The 23,937-nt window shown below is 37.5% G+C and overlaps 2 long non-coding RNA genes across 2 annotated transcripts in view; both read right to left on the bottom strand.

Moving 5' to 3' along the window:
- The window catches only part of LOC119467643, a 1,149-nt gene extending 332 nt beyond the window's left edge, over positions 1-817 (bottom strand). The window contains exon 1 of the long non-coding RNA XR_005196191.1: positions 723-817. This is a non-coding gene — a long non-coding RNA (uncharacterized LOC119467643). The remainder of the gene's footprint in view (positions 1-722) is intronic.
- Positions 818-11,787: 10,970 nt separating this feature from the next.
- The window catches only part of LOC108286168, a 59,400-nt gene continuing 47,250 nt past the window's right edge, over positions 11,788-23,937 (bottom strand). The window contains exon 4 of the long non-coding RNA XR_001817837.2: positions 11,788-11,879. This is a non-coding gene — a long non-coding RNA (uncharacterized LOC108286168). The remainder of the gene's footprint in view (positions 11,880-23,937) is intronic.

The raw sequence follows: 23,937 nt of genomic DNA on the forward strand, positions 1-23,937 counted from the left end.
ACCTCTTACTTGATATTCAACCCTAAGCTTTTTAGGTGTTGAGTTTCATATCTAAGAACCACTTTTATTTGCCTTACAGGAAAGAGGATTTCTAATTATATTTCTGAAAGTTTAAAGAGATTAATTTATTTAATCTAAATCATAAATCCATGAGTACTATCATATATAAAAGATTTTCCAGAAGAGAATATAATTCACATCTTTTTATCCTTTTTCCAAAATTAAAGTTAAATAAATATATAATTTGATATGTTATTTCTCCTTTATAAGATTATATAGATAAATGTTCAAATCAAAAATGTAAACTGTCAGATATTTGGCAGAAGATAAAGTTATAGTAACTATATAATATTGATCACTCTTCATTTCTGTCAGAATGTGAAATAAAGAGAAGGCACAAGTCAACAGGACAAATTCAAATTGTAATAGCCTCAACAAAAGGCAAAACACACATACACACACAGGCATACACACACACAACCCTAACTAGCTGCTATCACTGATGTGAACTCTTAGAGGGTACCCTATTCTGGCTGACAGGGATAAAAAGAAAAAGAAAGAAATTTTTGAAGAGGTACCCTGGAGTCTATGGCAAACTGCTAGTCATTTAAAGGGAATGAAAATAGAATTCTAACAACAGGTAATAGGGAAGATGGCAGATAGGAGAAAAGACTAGCCGGCAGCTCCAACTCAGGCAGACAGAGAAGCATGTGGAGACTCACATCATGAGGTTTTGCTCCAAGAATTACCACAGGAAGATATCAGGAAAGCTGAGAGAATCTACAGAGCCTTTAAAGGAACTGGATTGATACTGGAACCTGAGACTAAAAAAAAATGAGAGTCTGCTTGCTTTCTCGGCAGAGGGGCTTCTGGTCTGGGGCAAGTTCTTAGCCCAGGTCACCAGCTGCCTAAAAATAGACTCAGTGCTGTTGAGGGGCACACTGGGAGTGAGACCAGCCTCTAGGACTGTGGGCTGAGTGGGAGCAGGGTGAGGCCTATGACTGCCAGCTTTCCCTAACTTCCCTGATGACCTGTATGATGAAGCAGAGGCAGCCATAATACCCCTGGGAACACAACTCCATTGGCCTGGGAACTACGCCTCCATTGGCCTGGGAACCACCCCTCCATCCCCCACAACAGTCATAGCAAGCCCTGCCCAAGGAGAGTCTGAACTCAGATATGCTTATCCCTGCCCTTACCTGTTGGTCTTTCTCTACCCTCCCTGGCTGCTGAAGATAAGGGACATAATCTCTTGGGAGTCCCATGGCCCTGCCCACCACCTGATAAACCTGAATATTTAACCAGGCAACTCTAGGGCAAGTTTGCATCCCCCTGTAGTACCATAGCTGATGCACTCTCAAAAGCACCACCTCATGGCAGGAGGCCAGCCAACACAAAACTAGCACACTAAACAAAAATACAACCAAGGGCCCTCACAGAGTCCACTTCTCCCCGCTGCTAGCTCCACCAGAGCAGGTGCTGGAATCCATAGCTGAAAGACCTGAAGATGGATCACAACACAGGAACAGACATTCCTCAGTGCCAGCTCAGAGCCCGGTAGCTTGGCTAGGTGGCTAAACCCAAAAGAACAAAAACAATCACTGCAGTTTTGCTCTTAGGAAGGCCCATCCCTAAGGGAAAAGGGAGAACACCACATCAAGGGAGTACCCTGTGGGACACAGAATCTGAACAATGGCCCTTGAGTCCCAGATCTTCCCTCTGACACAGTCTACCCAAATGAGAGGGGACCAGAAAAACAATTCTGGTAATATGAAAAAACAAAGTAAGGTTCTTTAACAACCCCAAAAGATCACACTAGCTTGCCAGTAATGGCTCCACACCAAGACAAAATCTGTGAATTGCCAGAAAAAGAATTCAGAAGGTTAATTTTTAAGCTAATCAAGGAGGCATCAAAGAAAGATGAAGTCCAACCTAAAGAAATCAAAAAGCTGATTCAGGATATGAAGGTGAAATAGACAGCATAAACAAAAAAACAATCACAACTTCTGGAAATCAAGGACACACTTAGAGAAATGCAAAATGCACTGGAAAGTCTCAGCAATAGAATCAAAAAAGCAGAAGAAAAAATTTCAGAGCCTGAAGCCAAGGCTTTGAAATTTGCCCAATCCATCAAAGACAAAGAAAAAGGAATTTTAAAAAAGTGAACAAAGTCTCCAAGAAGTTTAGGACTCTGTTAAGTGCCCAAATCTAAGAATAATTAGTGTTCCTGGAGAAGAAGAGTAATATAAAAGTCTGGAAAGCATATTTGATGAAGTAATTGAGGAAAATTTCCCCAGCTTTGCTAGAGATCTAGACATTCAAATACAAGAAGCTCAAAGAGCTTCTTGGAGAAGCTGGGAGACTCATCACAAAAGGATCACACCTAGGCACATAGTCATCATGTTATCTAAAGTCAAGATGAAGGAAAGAATCTTAAGAACTGTGAGGCAAAACTATCAGGTAACCTATGAAGCAAAACCTATCAGAGTAACAGCAAATTTCTCAGCAGAAACCCTATAAGCTAGAAGGAATTGGGTTCCTGTTTTTAGCCTCCTTAAAACAATTATCAGACAAGAATTTTGTATCCAGCAAAACTAAGCTTCAAAAATGAAGGAAAGATACAGTCTATTCCAGCCAAAAAAATATTGAAAGAATTCATCACTACCAAGCCAGCACTATGAAAACCACTAAAAGGAGCTCTAAGTTTTTTAATAAATCCTCAAAATACACCAAAATAGAAACTTCTTAAAGCATATATCACACAAGACCTATGAAACAAAAACACAATAAATAAATTTTAAAAGCTATTCAGGCAACAAATAGCAGAATGAATAGAATAGTACCTTACATCCCAATACTAACATTGAATGTAAAAGGCCTAAATGCTCCACTTAAAAGATATAGAATGGTAGAATGGATAAGAATTCACCAACCAAGTTTCTGCTGTCTTCAGGAGACTCATCTAACACATAGGACTCACATAAACTTAAGAAAGGGGGTGGAAAACAATATCTCATGCAAATAGACACCAAAAGTGAGCAGGAGTAGCTATTGTTGTAGCATATAAAAAAACTTCAAGGCAACAGCAGTTAAAAAACACAAAGAGGGACATTATATAATGATAAAAGGACTAGGCCAACAGGAAAATATTAATATCACAATCCTGAATGTATATGCACCTAACACTGGAGCTCCCAAACTTATAAAACAATTACTACTAAACCTAAGAAATGAGATAGATGGCACCACAATAATAGTGAGGGACATTAATACTTCATTGACAGCACTAGACAAGTCAAGAGAGAAAGTCAACAAAGAAATAGTGAATTTAAGCTATACCCCACAGCAAATGAACTTAACAGATATTTACAGAACATTCTACCCAACAACTGCAGAACATACATTCCATTCATCAGCATGTGGAACATTCTCCAGGATAGACCATATGATAGGCCACAAAACAAGTCTCAGTAAATTTAAGAAAACTGAAATTATATCATGTACTCTCTCAGACCACAGTAGAAAAATATTGCAAATCATCTCCCAAAGGATCCCTCAAAAACCATGCAAATACATGAAAATTAAATAACCTGCTCCTGAATATTGTTGGGTTAACAATGAAATCAAGATGGAAATGAAAAGTTACTTGAACTGAATGATAATAGTGACACGACCTATAAAACCTCTGGGATACAGCAAAAATGGTGCTAGGAGTAAAGTTCATAGCATTAAATGGCTACATCAAAAAGTCTGAAAAAGCACAAATAGACAAGCTAAGGTGACACCTTACAGAACTGGAGAAACAAGAAAAATCCAAACCCAAACTCAGCAGAAGAAAATAAATAACAAAGATCAGAGCAGAACTAAATGAAATTGAAACAAACAAAAAAATACAAAAGATAAATGGAACAAAAGGCTGGTTCCTTGAAAAGATAAATAAAATTGATAGCCCACTAGCAAGATAAACCAAGAAAAGAAGAGAGAAGATCCAATAAGCTCAAATGGAAACAAAATAGGAGACATTACTTATACCACAGAAATACAGAAGATTATTCAAGGTCACTATGAACACCTTTATGCACATAAATTAGAAAACCCAGGCAAGGTGGATAAATTCCTGGAAATAGACAATCCTCCTAGATTAAGCCATTAAGATAGAGAAACTATCAATAGACCAATAACAAGCAGCAAGATTGAAATGGTAATTTCTCATAAAAAAAAAGTTCAGGACCAGACAGATTCACAGCTAAATTCTATCAGATATTCAAAAAAGAATTGCTACCAATACTATTGACACTATTCCACAGTATAGAGAAAGAGGGAAACTTGCCTAAATCATTCTATGAAGCCAGTATCACCTTAATACCAAAACCAGGGAAGGACGTAACAAAAAAAGAAAACTATAGATCAATATCCCTAATAAACATAAATGTAAAAATCTTCAACAAAATACTAGCTAACTAGCTAAATCCAACAGTATATCAAAACAATAATCCACCATGATCAAGTGGGTTTCATGCCAGGGATACAGGAATGATTTAACACATACAAGTCAATAAATGTGATAAATCACATAAACAGAATTAAAGACAAAAATCGCATGATTACCTCAATAGATGCAGAAAAAGCATTTGACAAAATCCAGCTTCGCTTTATGATGAAAACCGTCAGCAAAATTGGCATAGAAAGGACGTAGCTTAAGGTACTAAAAACCAGCTGTGACAGACCCACAGCCAACATTATACTGAACAGGGAAAAGTTGAAAGCATTCCCCCTGAGAACTGGAACAAGACAAGGATACCCACTTTCACCACTTCTATTCAGTATAGTACTGGAAGTCCTGCCGAGAGTAATCAGATGAGAGAAAGAAATCAAGGGCGTCCAAAAGAGGAAGTAAAGAGGAAGTCAAACTGTCACTGTTTGCTGATGATATAATCGTATATCTAGAAAACCACAAAGACTCCTCCAAATAGCTCCTAGAACTGATAAAAGAATTCCGCAAAGTTTCAGGATGCAAAATTAATGTGCACAAATCAGTAGCTCTGCTATATACCAACAGCAATTAAGCTGAGGATCAAATCAAGAACTCAATTGCTTTTACAATCGCTGCAAAAAATAAAACAAAATACTTAGGAATATACCTAACTAAGGAGGTGAAAGAGCTCTACAAAGAAAACTATGAAACACTGCAGAAAGAATCATAGACGACATAAACAAATGGAAACATACCTCATGTTCATAGATGGGTAGAATCAAATTGTGAACATGACCATACTGCCAAAAGTTGAATGCAATTCCCATCAAAATACTACCATCATTATTCACAGAACCAGAAAAAAAAAGCCCTAAACTTCATATGAAACCAAAAAAGAACCTGCATAGCCAAAGCAAAACTAAGCATAAATAACAAATCTGGAGGCATCAAATTACACAACTTCAAACTATACTATAAGGCCATAGTCACCAAAATAGCATGGTACTGGTATGAAAACAGGCACGTAGACCAATGGAACAGAATAGAGGATCCTGAAATAAACCCAAATATAGCCAACTGATCTTTCACAAAGCAAACGAAAACATCCTTCTAGACACTGGCTTAGGCAAAGACTTCATAATCACACACCTAAAAGCAAATGCAACAAAAAACAAGATAAATAGATGGGACTTAATTAAACTAAAAAGCTTCTGCACAGCTAAAGAAATAATCAGAACTAACAGACAACCCACAGAGTAGGGGAAAATCATTGCAATCTGTACATCCAGAAAAGGACTAAAATCCAGAATCTACAGATAATTCAAACAAATCAGCAAGATAAAACAAAAAATGCCATTAAAAAGTGGCCAAAGGACATGAATAGACAATTCTGAAAAAAGATATACAAACGGTCAACAAGCATATGGATAAGTGCTCAACATCACTATTAGGGAAATGCAAATCAAAACCACAATGCGATATCACCTTACTCCTGCAAAAATAGCCATAATCAAAAAATCAAAAAATAATAGATCTGGCATGGATCTGGTAAAAGGGGAACACTTTTACACTGTTGGTATGTATGTAAACTAGTGCAACCACTATGGAAAACAGGCAGAGATTCCTTAAAGAACTAAAAGTAGATCTACCATTTGATCCAGCTATCCCACTACTAGGTATCTACTCATAGGAAAATAAGTCATTATATGAAAAAGGTGCTCACACAAGTATGTTCAGAGCAGCATAATTTGCAATTACAAAAACATGGAACCCGTCCAAATGTCCATCAATCAAGTGGAGAAAGAAGATATTATATATATATATATATATATATGTGTGTGTGTGTGTGTGTGTGTGTGTACACATTATATATACACATACATTATATATACATATACATTATATATATATATATATACACACACACACACACACACATATGTGTATATTATATACATAATGGGAAGGTTGAGTAAATAATACAAGATTCCATAATTAGTGAACAAAAAGTCTGCATTTGAACCTAGCAAAGTGGTCAAGTTTAGGTTGAGATTTATCTTGGCAGGAATGGATAGTATTTACAGGGATTGGCCTGGAAGTAAAGTTACTTCCAATCCATGAGCCATGCCTATGAAGAGAAGTGATAAGATCTGGTACAGTGGAGAGATTTTATACATACATGTTTATACTACTTTATAGTGCACAAATCATCCCCACACACTGTCTTACTGTGAAATCTCACAACAGTCATGAGATAAGACAGCACAGGCCTTGCTAATTCCATCCACAGATGAAAAACAGACTCCTGGGACGTAGGCTATTTGTTTCAAGTTACATTTGTCAAACACTGGCAGAGCTCAGAGTCTTTTGTCTCCAAAACCATGACATTTCTACTAGAACATACTTCTTAAATAGACACCCATGAATAGAGAGGATAGGATAAATCAGACATTCATAGCGTACCTATGCTTTCAGCTCTGGAAATAAAATACTTACTGAATAGTCTGAAGAGAAATGTCAGGGCCTATTACTAATTTTCAGTTCACCTGGAGAAATGCAGTATACACAAATTCTCAGCCCATAACTATTTAAGTTTTTAGTGCAACTCCCAGGAAAAAATCCTGAGCTTCCCACTCTAGGAAAGTGCTGACTTCAGCCCTGCAAGTAATAAGAAATGCCTAAGGGATGCTACTCTGATGCAGAAGTCAAAGGGGCAAAGGCTGTCTAGCACACTGAGACAACAGAGCTAAAAGTCATTAGGAGAATTTATGATGCATCCTCATGATTTCTGACAAATCCTCTCCAGAGATGATGGAAAATTAAGTATGGTACCTGTAGACAAAAAGCCAATTTAAATGAAGTGGTATGTTCCTGAACTATGACGTCTTGATACAGTCCAAATTTAAAATATGGCTGTGCAACGGATAGCTGGCTTTTCCCTTCCACATTTCCCACCAAACATATGTACAAACAGATTTTTCCCATATGCACATCTCAAGTTTCATTTTAGAAAGAAAGAAAGATAATGGGGAGAGAAAACCTTTGGAGAAACTACAAAAGAATTTTTCATGTAGCTATAAATAAAAAGATCAATTTTTAATAACTAAAAAGAAAGATGAATAAAAATAATGAATCTAGGTTATCTTCTAATTAGTAAAAGATTAAAACTTTCACTCATATATGGAAAGGCCAACTGATTCTCTAGCTTTGTAACCAAGACTTCTTGAAAATAGGAAAAGCATAGGTGTGAAAAAGCCACAATTCTACATTTAAATGACACATGGATGCCACTAAAGCAGTGGCAGGAAGCTGGTTTTGATGTGAATGACATCAGCAACCTCAACTCTGTGTATTCTTGGGGCACCCACTGAGCATCCATCAATATACTGGACATTCCTTAACAGAAAGACTTTCCACACTCTACAAGAAGAGGTTTGGCCAACCCCTCATATTCATCTCACACCTGTGTGTTCAAGTTAATTTAGAATTAAAATAAGTGGTGAGAAGACTGAATTATGAGGTTGAAACAATCACACATTTTATTGGTTAGTAAAGCAGGGCTTGTAATGTGGGCAACCACCTAAACACCTAAAAACGCAAGAGTCACCACTAATGGTCCATGAAAACATTTGGTAGACAGTGATATCCAAAAACTTCATATTGGTTGAAGGATGCATTCAGCTATGAATAACAGAAACTACCCCTTACCTCCCAAAAAATGTAACAGTGCCTTAAACAACTTTGAATATCTATTGCATATGTAACAAGGTACTGAGCAGGAAATCTGGGGCTAATTTAGCAACTCTACAACACCACTGGGGAGCCAGGCTCATTCCAGTCTTCTGTTTCATCATCTTCATGTTTGCTTTTGCTTGTTAGCTCATTCTCATAACATGGTTGTTTACAACCTGCATTGTGTTTATGTCCTAGACCAAGGAGGAGGTGAACACTGAAAGGTGAAAGGCATATGCAAGCTGAGTTCCTTCCTCTTTTAAAGACCTTTTTTAGGAATCTCACCAAGTAAATTCTCATTGCATCTCATTGGCCATCCTGACTGTGAGGAATGCTTGGCATTATAATCCTTTTGATTTAGACAAAGGCATGATAACCTGTGCAAAACAGGCAACAAAAAAACAGAAAGGGAGACTATGGACACTGGGAAGGCAACTTGCAGTTTTGCCACAGGCCTGAAGAGGAATGCCATGGACACCTCTCAATGTCAGCTCCAAAAGTTAGGAACAGACCTCACGCATTCAGACGTTTTTCTCTTCATTAGTCTGTTTTCACTTCATTATCTATAACTTTATCACCATATCTGTATTTTTAATCTATAACACAGGTTGCTTCCTGCTCCATAAAATAACAAAATTCAATTCAACCATGCTTTATCAGGGCTTTATATTTACCAGCACCAGTTTTGCAAATATAAAGAGTGTATACCTAACATTTATCTAGTAGTTACTGTGTTCTGGGAACTATATATATTGTCTAGGTAAATCTTAAAACATTCTCATTAGATATTATGTTAATTTTGTCTGTTTTGTTGATTATTGTATCCCAAACCACCTATAAGAGTGTCTGGGACCTAGTAAGGTACCAACAAACATTTGTGAAGTAAATGAATCCCCATTTTGCAAACTGGAAATCTGAAGTATAAACAAGCATAAATTGTATAATATCTAAATTTAGTAAATGACCATAGCAGACTATAAACACTTGTAGTAAAGAGACAAAGCTTATCTCTTTACCATTATTACAGCTGATCTCTAGTAGGAATAAGCAACTTTATGGTAGCAAGGACCATGGTTTACTTGTCAATTATATATCTTCAGCCTTTAGTACAGCCCCTGATATATCTTAGGTGTCGATAAATACTTTTAATAAATTAATGATAGGCATAGAGGTAAGAATGACCAAGAGGCTTACAAATCCCAATTTAACATCAGCTGGGACAAGGTGATGGACTTGGCAAAGCCATAAAAATTCTTTCAAATACTTAAGCAACTTAATCTTAGAAAACTCCAGAGAGAACATTCTTCAGTCTCTTTATATAAAGCCTTCCCTTGCTATATTTTGAAATCTCACTTCCAAATAAAACAAAACAAAACAAATAAAACTTAAGTCGAATGATTGAAGGAATAGAAAATACTACTTAAGTTACAAATTTTAAAACCAAGTTTTCACTGTTTCAGGCCTTGACATTTGCTGTTTTTTCCAGCTGGAATTTTCTTCCACCAGATACATGTATGACTTGTTCCCTTACTCTAGTTAGATGTCCACTCAAATCTCATGTCCTCAGAGATACTATCCCTGACCCCTCTGTCTAAAGTGATCCCCCACCACTCTCCATTCACTTATTTTGATTTATTTTTCCTCAGAACACATTGTAGTACTAGACAGTATATTTTATATTCATTTGTGTGTTGCCCTCTTCCCAACTAGATAGTAAGATTCCTAGGATAGTGCCTTTTCTTCCTTTGTTTACCATATTTGGCTTCCCAGAACTTAGAGCAGTATTTAACACATTGAATACGTGAATCAATGGGTGGCAGTAAAATAAGCTGGCATAAATCAGTACAATGTATTCAGTAGAAAGTGACTAAAGCCATATACAAAGATGAACAAGAGAGGTCAGCATCCATACTAATATAAACAGTAGTTATATCAACTAAAAATTAATATCTTTTTGGTTATCTTAAAATAAATACCTTGTATGTGCCTTTTCCTTCTGTGGAGAAAGATGTTTAGGTCGTTCTGAATATTATCTTTGTGGGTGCTATGGAAACAGTGTGATTTATGTAATCAGTTAACAAATTTAAGAAACTTTCAAATGCTGTTTGAAAGAAACAATCTTGGGAGACCCTAACTGGTATCACTGGCAATTTTAGAAATAGTCCTGAAATTCATAATCATAAACTATATCAACAAATACAATGAGGAAAGGAAATAATGCTATGACCATTCTGCCTTCAAGCAATAAAAGTTTAATAATATGCCAATCACTTATTCCATAACTGTACAAAAGAGAGTATAAGTATTAAATTGTATTGAAAGTATTCAATTTCATGAAATTGAAAATTTATAAGTAGATATAAGCAAGCATTTACTGATTGTAAGAGAAGTATACTATTACCAGGATGGTTGTTGAATTGCCAGTCCCAGAAATATTTTAAATAAGTTTTTTTATTTCCTTTGTTAGGAAAATCTAGATATAGATACATCATACTCTGAAATTGAACCATATGGCCTCTGTTACAGACAGGATTGTGTCCTCCTAAATGTATAAATGTATATGTTGAATTTCTCATCTTTCATGTGGCTGTATTCAGATTAAGAGAGTAATTAATGTTAAATACAGTCAAAAAGTTGGGGTTCTAATCTGGTAGAATTAGTGTCAGAGCTCTCTCTCTCTCTCTCTCCTTCCCCTCATTTCTCCCACTCTTCCTTTCTCCCTCTCTCCCTCTCTTTCTCCACCACATGAAGAGGACATAGTAAGAAGGCAGCTGTCAGCAAGCCAAGAGGAGAGCCCTCCCCAGGAACCAAACCAGACTGTACCTTGATCATGTACTTCCCTAACTTCAGAAATCTGAGACATAAGTATTTTGTATTTAAGCCAACCTATGGCTACCCAAATAGCCTATGATATTTTGTTATGGCATCCCAAGATGACTAATACAAATGCCACATAAATACAATATAAATAAATACTGAACTGAATAACCTACACACCCAGTTCACATGAAAATTCTCAATGCAATGTTATAAAATATTACACAAATTATAAATCTCCATCCAAATGTCCAAGGGCTTTTAAGAAATCCTAGAGTAAAATGAAATATTGGAAGAAAATGCTAATTATTAGATGCATTAGTTAGCTCTGCTGCATAACAAACAAGTCCCAATACTAAGTGGCTTCAAACAAAAGCACATATTAGGAGTCATCAGGGTAGCTCTTGGATTCTTGCTAGATTCACTCATGCATCTGAATCAGCCACAGGTCTAGTAGGCCGCTTTTCTGGTTTTGGGTGGACTGTCTCACACATTTAAGGATCATCTAACTCTAGGCTGGCTTCAGCTGGAATAATGGGGCTCTCTTCTACATACTCTCTTATCCTTCTTATTCGTTGCAAGTTGGCCTAGGCTTATTCATAGGGCAGTGGCATGGTTTCAAGAGAAAAAGCAGAAGCATTCATGGCTGCCTAAAGCCTAAGCTCAAAAGTGACACCTTAGCGCTTCTGTCACATTCTATTAGCTAAAACAAGGCACAAGGCTTAGCCCAGATTAAGGGAATAAGGCAATAGACTTATCTCCTGATGGAAGAATCTGCAAGGTCACTTTGCAAAGGATATGGATACAGGGAGGCATTAATTGTGGTCTTCAATGCCGTTGATTTACATTAGAGAACCTGAAAAAACAATTTACAAAATGAATGTATGTGTGGGAATGGAGGTGGGCGGGGGTGCCTCATAAGGGAATAAATTAGGGCTGACATTTCTTAGGCATAATTATCATAATTTAGTACTTATACATACAGAGGTGTGGAAGTACAGGGATTATTCTAATTTTCTTAATGAAAGAAAATTCGCTTTTTAAAAGAACATTTGAAAGAATTTAAATAGAAGGATTTTAATTACATAACCTTAACATGAAGATATTCATTGTCTGAAGTAAATCAGTTCATGTTGTGCCAAAATCTGTGAGTTTCATTTTTTCCTTTCCTGTTGTATGAATATTTCTTTGTATTAATTCTCTTTGTACAGCAAAATAACTACTGAGCCCAGTCTGCCAATTCTCTCTGAGTAGGAGGTTGTCAAATGGTACATGAGAATCAGGCAAAATGCAATCATCTTTCTACATCGTGACACTAAAGAATCAAACCAAAAGATTTTAGTAACATGGAGATAATAAGTGAGCTTTAGGCCTAAGTGTGCAAAACAGAACTTTCATGATTATAGCACAGCAGAAGCAAAACTCAAAGAAAGGCAAGCAGATGTCATTTTCTTTTAAACCTGCAACATAAGGTTTTTTTAATTTGACAATTTTTAAATAGAATTAAAATGTCACATTAATGTTCTTTGTAAGGAGATTTTTTTTTTTTTGCTTTTAAGTCTAGAAGGAAGAATAAATGTGGATTTAACAAAGCAAAATTTCTATCAAAAACAAACTTATGATTAGTGTACACCTCATGTGTTCATGCATATTCAAGTATATGAAAAAATCCCTTATTTTCTATAATTAAATATAATTGCTACTTTGTGTCCTAACTTTTCCAAGAAGTGAAAACTTCATGTTAGCCAACTTAGTTGAGCCTCTATTTTTCCTCTGAGTTGTATAGAAATTTGGGAGCTTATGTAGTGCCAAGGTATTCAGGGGCATAGGAGGGTATGTGGCCTTGCTGTCAGCAGCTATGAACCCTGGAATCCACAGAGATGTCCAGTATGCCACCTGGGCCTCAGTCATTCATCCCTGTATTGCATTAGCTATGCTTGGTTTCTGTCACAAGACCCCTCAGGTCCAGCAACTATCTGCATGACTTCCATGTTGCTATTCAGTGCTAAAGAATTGTTCATTTTTCTAGTCACAGAGTGTGGAAATCCTAGCTGTCTGTTTTAAGGTCTCATGTGCTTAGATATATCACTCAGCCAATTCAGTTTTGAGGGGGTCTTGCCATTGCTCAGATTCTTAACTAGTGGCTAGTACTGGTTGTTCCTTTCCATGTTTGGTGTTTTGGAACCAACCCAAATGCCCATCAGTGATAGACTGGATAAAGAAAATGTGGCACATATACACCATGGAATACTATGCAGCCATAAAAAAGGATGAGTTCATTATCCTCTGTAGGGATATAGATGAATCTGGAAACCATCATCCTCAGTAAACTGACACAAGAACAGAAAACCAAATACTGCGTGTCCTCACTCATAGGCGGGTATTGAACAATGAGAACACGTGGACACAGGGAGGGGAGCATCACACACTAGGGTCTGTTGCAAGGTGGGGAGCTAGGGGAGGGACAGTGGGGGTTGGAGAGGTTGGAGAGGGATAACATTGAAAGAAATGCCTGATGTAGGTGAAGGGGGAATAGAGACCACCATGCTATGTGTGTACCTATGCAACAATCCTGCAAGATCTGCATATGTACCCCAGAACCTAAAGTACAATAAAAAAAAAAAAATCTTAACTAGGAAAGGAGGCAAGTGTCTTTTCTCTTTTGGGATGTACTGCCAGCCCCAGGCCAACTGGGTTTGGTTTGGTTTTGTGTTCCTGCCTCTGGGGGGCGGGTTCTGACATGGAAGTAAGATAAAGGACTTTTCACCCTGAATTACTGACATCCACATTTTTTTTTTTTTTTTTTTTTTGAGATGGAGTCTTATTCTGTTGCCAGGCTGGAGTGCAGTGGCACAATCTCGACTCACTGAAACCTCTGCCTCCTGGATTCAAGCGATTCTTCCGTCTCAGCCTCCCGAGTAGCTGGGACTACAGGCTCATGCCACCATGTCCAGCTAATTTTTTTGTATTTTTAGTAGAGACGAAGTATCACTGTGTTGGCCAGGATGATCTAGATCTCTTAACCTCGCGATCCGCCTGCCTCGGCCTCCCATTGCTGGGATAACAGATGTGAGCCACCGCGCCCGGCCGACGTCCACATTCTTAACACTTCTCTTTCCTCTCACATGCCCAACAAGCCTTCCCGCCAGGGTATGTGGCATAGGAGGGTTGTTCTTTCTCATATAGTATTTTCTTCTACATCTTCAATCAAAATTAGGAGTAACTTTTGTTTCTCTAAGGAAGGGAAATGGCTATGTTACATTTAGTTTGGGACTTGGTGGGAAAACAGTTGGCTGCTTTAAAACCAACTCTGAGCTTCCTCCCATGTTTAATTCGATTATAACTATTTTTCATAGTATTTCACTGTTTGCTATTACTTAATAAAAATCAGAAAATCACTTTATTTGTAAAGAGACTTAAGCATAGTTCTCAAAGGAGCAACATTTGGAAAAAGACTTCTTTATTTTTTCTCTAGTTTTTGCTCTGTGTTTTCTCCATGAAACTGCTTAGCTGTTTGAAAGGAGGAAAGGTCAAAGAGGAACAGCAAATGTAAAAGGAAAAATATTCATTCATGATTTTAAATGGTACCCTTCCACACTAACAATGATAATCACATTTGCTTTACACATAATTATTTTTGGGGGGGAATATGTAATTTTCTTTGACAGCACAATCAGAATTACATTATGGCAGACTCATCACAAATGTAGATCAAAAACAGTTCAATTTCCTGCAATAGCTGGTAGTCAGTTCTGAAGCAAGATGTTGTAAGGAGACAGGATTGTTTGGGGTTTAGGGGAAAAGAGCTGACCACTTTAAAGTGAGATATGGGCCTCCTTTGTTTAATTCTAATATACTTATTTTCATTGCTGCTTAACTGCCCATTATTTAATAAAAATTAGAACATTATTTTATTTATAAACAGACTTGTAAACAAAGTCCATCTTTTGGCCAGCCGTCTATTCAGTTAGTTTATAAGTTTGTCTGAAAAGAACAAAGACTCTTTACTTCTTCCCCACTTGGACCACCCAACAAATACCACAAAAAAGAATGATCTGGAAACCCTTCCCACAGAGTGTGAGAATGTGTGTATGAGGTTGTGTTTCTGTACATCAATCTCTATTCCAAAACCAAACTGAATTTCTTAATAACTATAGCTTATGCAAATAAAATCCTAAGTTTCCTGGGGGTTCAAGTCTTAGTTTTGAGACCAATGAATAGTCAAGATTGATATGAGTTTTGTCAATGCTTTTTCTCATTTTAATTGATTTGAGTAATCAATAATTATATCTTATTTTGGCGTCCTCTGAAAGCAGAGGCTGAGACAATGACATCTTGAGTGAAAGTAGTTCATCTGGCAGAAAAATGGGGGAAGCAGAAGCAAGTTGGGGATTGACATATGGAAAGGCACTAAAGTGTGCCTTATTTAGCTGGTTACCACTTAGGACCACTGGGGTTCCAATCATGGTGGGGAACCTCTGAGAAACTGTGTGAAACATGCCTCAGATTTATATTCTTGAAGGACTAGGAGTCTTGACGTTTGCCCCAGGGGATAACTTCTCTCTCACTTCACTCCTGTGCCTCTTCACAGGAGCCAAGGGTCTACTATGGGTTAGGGAACTCATAGAGATGCTCATAATGTACAACTAAGGCAGATGCTGGCAATGTGCACAGTACTGTGGACATTTGATTGATCGAATTCTCTGAAGCCGTTTTCTCTTCAAGCAAATAGAGATAACACTTACCTTGATTTTCTTTCAGGATTTCTTCAGTTGTATTAATTCAATTAATCCTTGCCACACATTGTGTCATAAGAAAATATTCATCCCCATTTTATGGGATCTGAGAGAAAAAGTAGTTTTCTGGATTTTCAAACCTCTTCAACAATATTTCTTCAATATGCCAAGTTTAAAGAGGCCTTTGCAATGTGTAAGTACCCTTAGATTAAGCCGTAATGATCAAACTATAAAATCTACCCTGTAATTTTTAGGCTTCAGCAAAACAAAAAGAGGACACCTTCGTCAGAACTCTTTTGGCTGTGTCTGACAAAAATCCAAATTAGGCAAAAAGGAATTTATGGCTGTGGTAACCAAAGGGCTGATGGGGAGTCCTCAAGTGACTCTGTTTCTGTTTATTGGCTTCATTTGGATCTGCTACGAACTAGCTTCTTTTTCAGGGTGCATGTCCATCCATCAGTGCCAGAATCTCGAATATCTATTATCAAAGGAAGCCTGCAACCTATCTCTCCAATCCAAAATTATAAAATCCCAGGAAAAAGCTCTGCTTGGCCCAGCTTTAGGCACACACACCTTTAAAGAGATCATTAATACCAGAGAATCAACATCTGCTTGAAATTTCAGGCCTTTGGGAGGACTCAGAGTAGAAGCATTTCTTGTAAAAGAAAGTGAAACTGTGGACAAATAAAGCAATTACCATCTATCTATGCCCGAGGAGAAAATAATGTGATAGCTACAGAAGACTAAGAAAGTATTAATATTCACTAAACAGAAAAGCTTAAATCCTTTGACATTTTTCTGTCTTTTATTTTTCTAAGTAAATTTGACCCAGTTGGACAACCTGCTCTGATGTTCTGACACCACTTAAGCACAGTCGCCTTCCTAATTAAGAAAAGAAACCCTAACAGAATTGAAATACAAAATTATTTTTTCTGTTAAGTATTGGTTATGTGTTATCTTTTAAAGCTTAGCCTATTTAGTCCATTGGGTAAGCTAAATGAAAATCAACATCCAGAAAAGCGTAAAGGAGGAGGAGAAGGAGGAGGAAGAGGAGGAGGAGGAGGAGGAAGAGAAGGAGGAGGAGGAGAAGGAGGAGGGGAGGAAGAGGAGGAGGAGGAGGAGGTAGTCTATACTTTGGAAGATGATATGACTTTGGGGAAAACTGGAAATACAGTAATAAAATTAAGAATGCAATGAATAGATTTAATAATAAATTATACATAACAGAAAAGAAAATTATTGAACTAGAAAACAGGTCAGAAGAAGAACATACCCAGAGGGAGTGTGAGACAAAAAGACAGAAAAATGATGGAGAGGGTGAGAAATGCAAAGCATTCACAAGAAGGCCAAACATATAAAACTGAAGCAGCAAAAGGACAGGAGAGAGAGTGTAGAGGTACATTTAAAAAAAAAAAAAAAACATAATGGCACCTGTTCCTTCCATCTTCTCTTCACCTGTTGTCTTTTTTTACACCTCCATCTTCTCATTCTTCCCCAGCCCTTCCTGTCCCACCTACATTTCCCAAAGTGGCAGGGTCATCATGGTGGCTAAGAGTACAGGGCAGTTAAGTAGATGATAGGCAGCCACATGGATTGTTTTAAAAATCAGTGGAGTGGCCTCTGAGAAACTTTTCCTTTTATTTATCAAGTGGAAAAAATACCAAGAAAGTCGTTTGCATGTGTGTGTGTGTGTGTGTGTGTGTGTGTGTGTGTGTGTCTGTGTCTTCACGTATCTATAGTTTGGTTATCTTACAAGAGACATGCTTTTAAACTGAGGACACAGAAAACATTAAAAGAATATTATATACGCACCCACTTCACACAAAACTCAGCTAAAGAAATGTGTCATAGCAAACTGGTACCAGATACAGCAGACTTTAATAATTCAACAGAAAGGTATGGCAGTTCCATGTGTGTATGCTCTTAATAACATGCACTTAAAATAGAGGCAAAATTGGAAAAACTAACAAGATAAATATGAAAATCCAAGAAAATATTTGGATTTAACTCAACTTAGGAAGTGATACAAGAGGCCGGGCACAGTGGTTCATGCCTGTAACCCCAGCACTTTGGGAGGTCAAGGTGGGTAGATCACTTGAGGTCAGGAGATTGAGCCCATCCTGGTCTTCATGGTGAAACTCCATCTCTACTAAAATACAAAAAATTAGCCAGGCATGGTGGTGCACGGCTGTAGTCTCAGCTACTTGGGAAGCTGAAGCAGGGAAATTGCTTGAACCCAGAAGGCAGAGGTTGCAGTGAGCCAAGATGGCACCACTGCGCTCAAGCCTGGTGACAGACAGAGATTCCATCTTAAAAAAAAAAAAAATTCAAAAATTAGCTGGGCTTGGTGCCATGCACCTGTAATCCCAGCTACTCAGGAGGCTGAGGCAGAAGAATCACTTCAACCCAGGAGACGGAGGCTGCTGTGAGCCAAGATTGCACCACTGCACTCCAGCCTGGGCGATGGAGTAAGACTGTCTCAAAAAAAAAAAAAATGAAAAAATCAGTGGAGATATTTGCAAATATTTGAACACCACCATGTACAAAAGCAACCTCACAGATAGATATAAAAAATACTTCACCTAACTACTGAAAAATACTCATTATTCTCAAGTTTATAAGGATTATTTACCAAAATAAGCCATATGCTGTCCATAAAACAAACCACATTTCTAAAAATGAAAATTATAGAGCATGTTCTTTCAACATAAGAAATTAAGTAGGAAATTGATAAAAAGTAATTAGAGGGTGCTAGGTGGGGTGCCAAAGCCTGGTAAATGCTCCCAGGACAAGAGGAAACAAAGGGATGTCAGAGGAAAAAATAAATGGCATGTCAGGTTTTGTAGGAAGAGAGGGAAGAGCCAGCCACTACAGTTGCTTCCTGTGATGTCCAATGGCAGAGGCCAAAGAGATTCCTGGGGCACCCCAGAAGGAACGCGTTCTGGCATGGAGGACAACATAGGTTACCCGAAATACAGAACTGGTTGTGTTTGAAATTACCTTGTTTTTCTCTTTTCTTTTTTTAAACCTATTTATTATCTCTTGCTTGCCCTTCTATATAATGTAAACCTATTAAGTCCAGAGATTTTATTTAGTTAATTCCCTGTAACCCTGGCACCTTGGACATACAGGTATTCAAGTATTTGTTCCTAGAAATAATACTCTGAATTAACCTGCTCACATGTGAAAAATAACACCAGCTGGGGAGCGTCGGTACTGACAGCCAAACGTTTGTTAGACATTTAGTATGGGGCCAGGTTCTTGCTGTGTTCTGTCTCCCTGTGATTTTCCAAACCAGTCACTTAACCTGAAGCCTTAAGCTCTTCACCCGCAAAAATGAGTTGTGGCAGGTGTCTCTGAAGCAAAAACCCTGGGCTAGAAGGAGTGTCGTCATCTAAGGAGAAAAGGAAAAACAAAATCAAGATTAAGAGAGGAGGAAGACTGAGACTCATGCACCCTCATTCCCCACTCCAGGGGAAGGAGAGACAGTTTGGGAACGCCCTTGCGCTGCTTCCCAGGCAGAGACTGTGCAAAGGCACCTTAGAGAATCTGCAGCCCACTGATGAATATGCTTCAGTCAGTGTATCTGACTTTCTGGTAGAGAGGCCTCCCATTGATAAGATTTTTGTCACTGCAGTAAAATGGGGGCTTTGAATACAAATAAGTTTCAGTTACAGAAAAAAACACTGTTGCACATTTAAGTTTGTAAACAGCAGCTTATCCCCACTACAGTATTATCTGTGAGCATTATAGAGCAACCATAAGATGGTCAACATTTAGTACTATGAGAATTTTCACTTCACTCAAAGATTGTCAGATTTTATTAATTAATATTTTAATTTGGTGGCCATGGTTGACAAGAACAAAGCTAAAAGGAACCAAAGAACACTGTCTTGCCTGGCATTATCACTTCAGTAGGCTGTGAGTTCCTCTTAGGGCAAGGGCAGGGTCCATACATTTCCTTTGAATCCCTCACTTGTCACTAGCATGCACAGCGCTTGTATCTAGCACATGCTCAATAAATGTGGAATGAAAGCATCATGAACAAATGTATACCAAGGACTTTGGTGCTGATTCTTTTTGTTGATAGTATAATATTTAATATATGTATGTTACGAATATCGAATCAGTTGTCAAAAATATAACTGAGCATAAACAAAATCAAAAAGTTTCAAAGTGAAAGCTAAATAGTTTTTTATATCAAGTAAATATAGTTATATTTCTACATAACTCACAATCAAGGAAATATTAAAATAGAAACTAGCAACTATTTTGAACTGAATGCAATTAAAACACTATTGTGAAATACAGCTAAAGTTATATTTAAAAAAATGTTTATAGGCTAATGCATAGGAAAAAAAAGAAAAGTATTAAAATTTAGCCACGTGTGTTGGTGGGTGCCTGTAATCCCAGCTATTCCGGAGGCTGAGGCATGAGAATCACTTGAAGCCAGGAAGCGGTGATTGCAGTGAGCCAACTTTGCACCATTGCACTCCAGTTTGGGCCGCAGAGCAAGACTCCATCTCAAAAAAAAAGTATTAAAATTAAGGAACTGGCCAGGCACAGTGGCTCACACCTATAATCCCAGCACTTCAGAAGGCATAGGCGGGCGGATCACGAGGTCAGGAGATGGAGACCATCCTGGCTAACACAGTAAAACCCCGTCTCTAATTAAAAATACAAAATTAGCCAGGCATGGTGGCACAGGCCTGTAGTCCCAGCTACTTGGGAGGCTGAGACAGGAGAATCGCATGAACCCGAGTAGCTGGGATTACAGGCACCCACCACCATGCCCAGCTAATTTTTAATGCTTTTCTTTTTTCTATGCATTTAGCCTACAACATTTATTTCTATACACTAGCAATGAACAATTAGAAACTAAAAATTTTTAAAACCTTGAAACAACATTTGAAATAGCATCAAAACCTTGAAATATTTAAGGATTAACTGAGCAAAATCTGCAAGAACTCTAAACTAAAAGCTACAAACCTCACTGAAAAAAAGTTTTAAAAAAATCTAAATATATCAGGAGATATACCAAGTTTATGAGTTGGAAGATTCATTGTTGTTAAGGTGTCACTTCTCCTCAACTACTCAACTACATACATAAATTCAATGAAATCCCAATCAAAATTTTGCAATTTTTTTCAAGAAAATTGACAAACTGATTCTAAAACTTAAACAGAAATACAAAAGACGAAGAATAGTTTAGACAATTCTACAAAAGGAAAAACAAAGTTGGAGGACTGGCATACTACCAGATATCAAAGTTGACCATAAGCTACAGTAATTGAGACACTGGTAATGTTTGACAGATGAATATATAGGGGGAAGTGGAAAATTTTTAAAAAGTCATGAGTGCAAAGCAGGTTTAAAAACCAGCATCTAAATAGTGACTATCAGATTTAAGACCTTGAATAATCCCCTATGGCGCTTAGCTCTGCCCCCTGTGCTGTGGGCTTCATACTTAGTTCTCAGCCCCATACTGTGGGCTCTAGGCTCTGCTCTCCCAGCTCTTGGTTCTTCCCTCTGATTCATCTTTCCTTTATGCATGAAATGTACCTTGTGTTTGAAGACAAGTAGGTTTACAGGGGTTGAAAGTCTCCTTTTATTTTATATATTTTATGTTGCTTTCAGTCTAGCTTGCAATGTCTCTGCCAATATCATTTTCTCTAGAAGCTTGTGAATTTTGCATGAGTTTCATGAGGGTTCACTCCGTTAGACAAAAGTCTCACCAACAGATCTTTCCCAGCTAATCTCTTCTCTGTTTTCAGCTTCTGCTGAGATGGCCAAGGGATCACATCATTCAACGCTCTCAAACTTGAAATCTGTGAGCTGCACCCTTAATCTCTTGCAATTGAATAATCTTTGATCTTTCAAATATTTCCACAAAAAGTTGTACAGCCACGCTCTCAGCCTTTTTTCTAGCCGTGCTTTTGGCAGCCATTTCTGAATTTTAGCCTCTTTCACCACCTGGATAGCTTGAAAATATTCCAAATCATCAAGATTTGGTTCTCTTTTGTGTAATTTGTTTCACAAATTATATCTCACTTCTCTAATTTTGCTATAAGCGACAAGAAAAATTTAGGCCATACCTTCAACACTTGGAAATCTTTGCCGTTTACAAGTTCTGCTTTCCACAGAGCTGCAAGAATTAATTTTGCTAAACTCCTTACCTCTGCTTAACAAGGATCCACTTTCCTCCAGTTTTTAATAATATGCCCCTCCCTTCTTTCTGAGATTAAATCAGTGTGAGCTCACAGTACTAGAGGTCAGAAGTCTTCACAGTCTTAGCTGAGCTCACCAATGAGGGTCTCACAGGGCCTAAATCAAGGGGTTGACTAGGCTGGGCTCTTATCTGGAGGCTCTGGGGAAGAATAGACTTCCCAAGCTCATTCAAGTTAATGGCTAAATTCAGTTGCTCGCTGCGTATAAGCTCTCAGTTCTTAAAGGCCACCTCCATCTTCAAAGGCAGCAAAGATACTTTGAATTCCCCTTTCACTTCAAATCTCTGGTTTCTCTCTGACATCAAGCAGAGATGATGCTCTGCAGACTCTCCTAAATAATCTCATTTTAAGGTCAACTGACATTTGCAAGCTCCCTTCACCAAAGCCTAGATTAGTGTTTGATAAAATAATCAGGTAATGAGAAGCCTGGATGACCATCTTTAGAACTCTGTCCAACGAGTTTGGTGAAGGGGTTCTGACTAGGAAGAGCATGAAGCAGCTTGTTACATCTTGATCTGGGTGATGGTTACATAGGAAAATTGACTTCGGAAAATTTCGAGCTATGCACTTACAATTTGCATACTTTTCTACAAGTATGTTTTACTGAAATAAAAAGTTCACAAAGATTACATTCCTGTAGGAAAGCTGGTTTTTCATTAATTTTTTTGAATATATTTTATTTGAAAAGTTTTGATATTCAGTGATTAATATCTGCCCTGTAGTTTATAGATTATGTTTGCTTATTTTATTGTCATCATTATATAATCTATAGAACATAAGATGATTTTTTTCACCAAGTTCAAGCTTTAAAATTTTGGGAATGAATATTTAAATTCTATCTCCAGTTTTTAATTTCTTCACACATTCTGAACGTTGATGTAGGTGACCTAGGAGAAAACTTACTATGCCATTGGTCTTGGCCAAAGGATAAGGCAGTCATGGTGCAGGCATTGTGGCAGATCATTTTGCTTCAACATGGATGAGACTTCTTCACCAAGGGTCTCCAGAAGAGTTGCTGGTGTCAAACTAATTAAACCTAGAGTGACCATTTTAAAACAAGTCTCTCCTTAGATTTACTTACCAGAAATACCTAAAAATGGAGTTTCACTATATTCTGCTTACTTCTATTTTTAAAGAGATCGTAAGTCCCAAATGCAACATTGCAGGTCCAATAGATTTTAACAATGGGACATTATTGTTATTATAGGTCAGAAAATCTCCACAAAATAAACTCCGTCACTTATAGCTGGTGAACTAACAAAAAATTGTTAGGTTTGGTGATGATAATTAAGCTAAATTAAATTATTTTTGGATGCTTGTTTAACAAAAATCTCAAAAAGATTGCAACAAAGTGGTCCCTGAAATACCTTCAAACCTACTTAGTTTAAGACAGCTACTCTCCCCTTAAAAGGATTAAACTTCAGATTTCCAACAGTTCACAAAAGTAGCTTTGAAAACTTTCCTCACTAAACATGGGAACATACTGCTTTTAATCCCTGAAATGAGAAAACTTCCCTCCAATGTAATTGCTCCAAGTGAAATACCACATAATATTAACTTCCTTGAATAGCACGGAGAACATTTCAAGTGGCTCATTACCTCTGAAGATAGTCAATGTACTTCCCAATGTTTTCAAAACTTACAGGAAACAAGAAACAAAACTGGAGACTGAGGTCATCTAAAATAATGATGATAAACCATTCCTGCTGGCCTCAGCAGAATAATAATAGTTAATAATCACAAAGTGATCACTAGATGCCAGACACCGTTCTAAGTGCTTCACACATGATCATTTGTTTAGTCCTCACTAACAACATTATTTTCCCTGTTAGACAATGAAGAAAGCTGAGGCACAGACAGAGTACGTCACGTACCTGGTGTCACATAGCTAGAAATGTCAAAGCCGGGATTCAAACCTCCATACTCTAAACTGCTACATTAGTCTTCCTTT

Source organism: Cebus imitator, unplaced genomic scaffold, assembly GCF_001604975.1.
Source record: "Cebus imitator isolate Cc_AM_T3 unplaced genomic scaffold, Cebus_imitator-1.0 Scaffold314, whole genome shotgun sequence".
In the NCBI taxonomy this organism is placed as follows: domain Eukaryota; kingdom Metazoa; phylum Chordata; class Mammalia; order Primates; family Cebidae; genus Cebus; species Cebus imitator.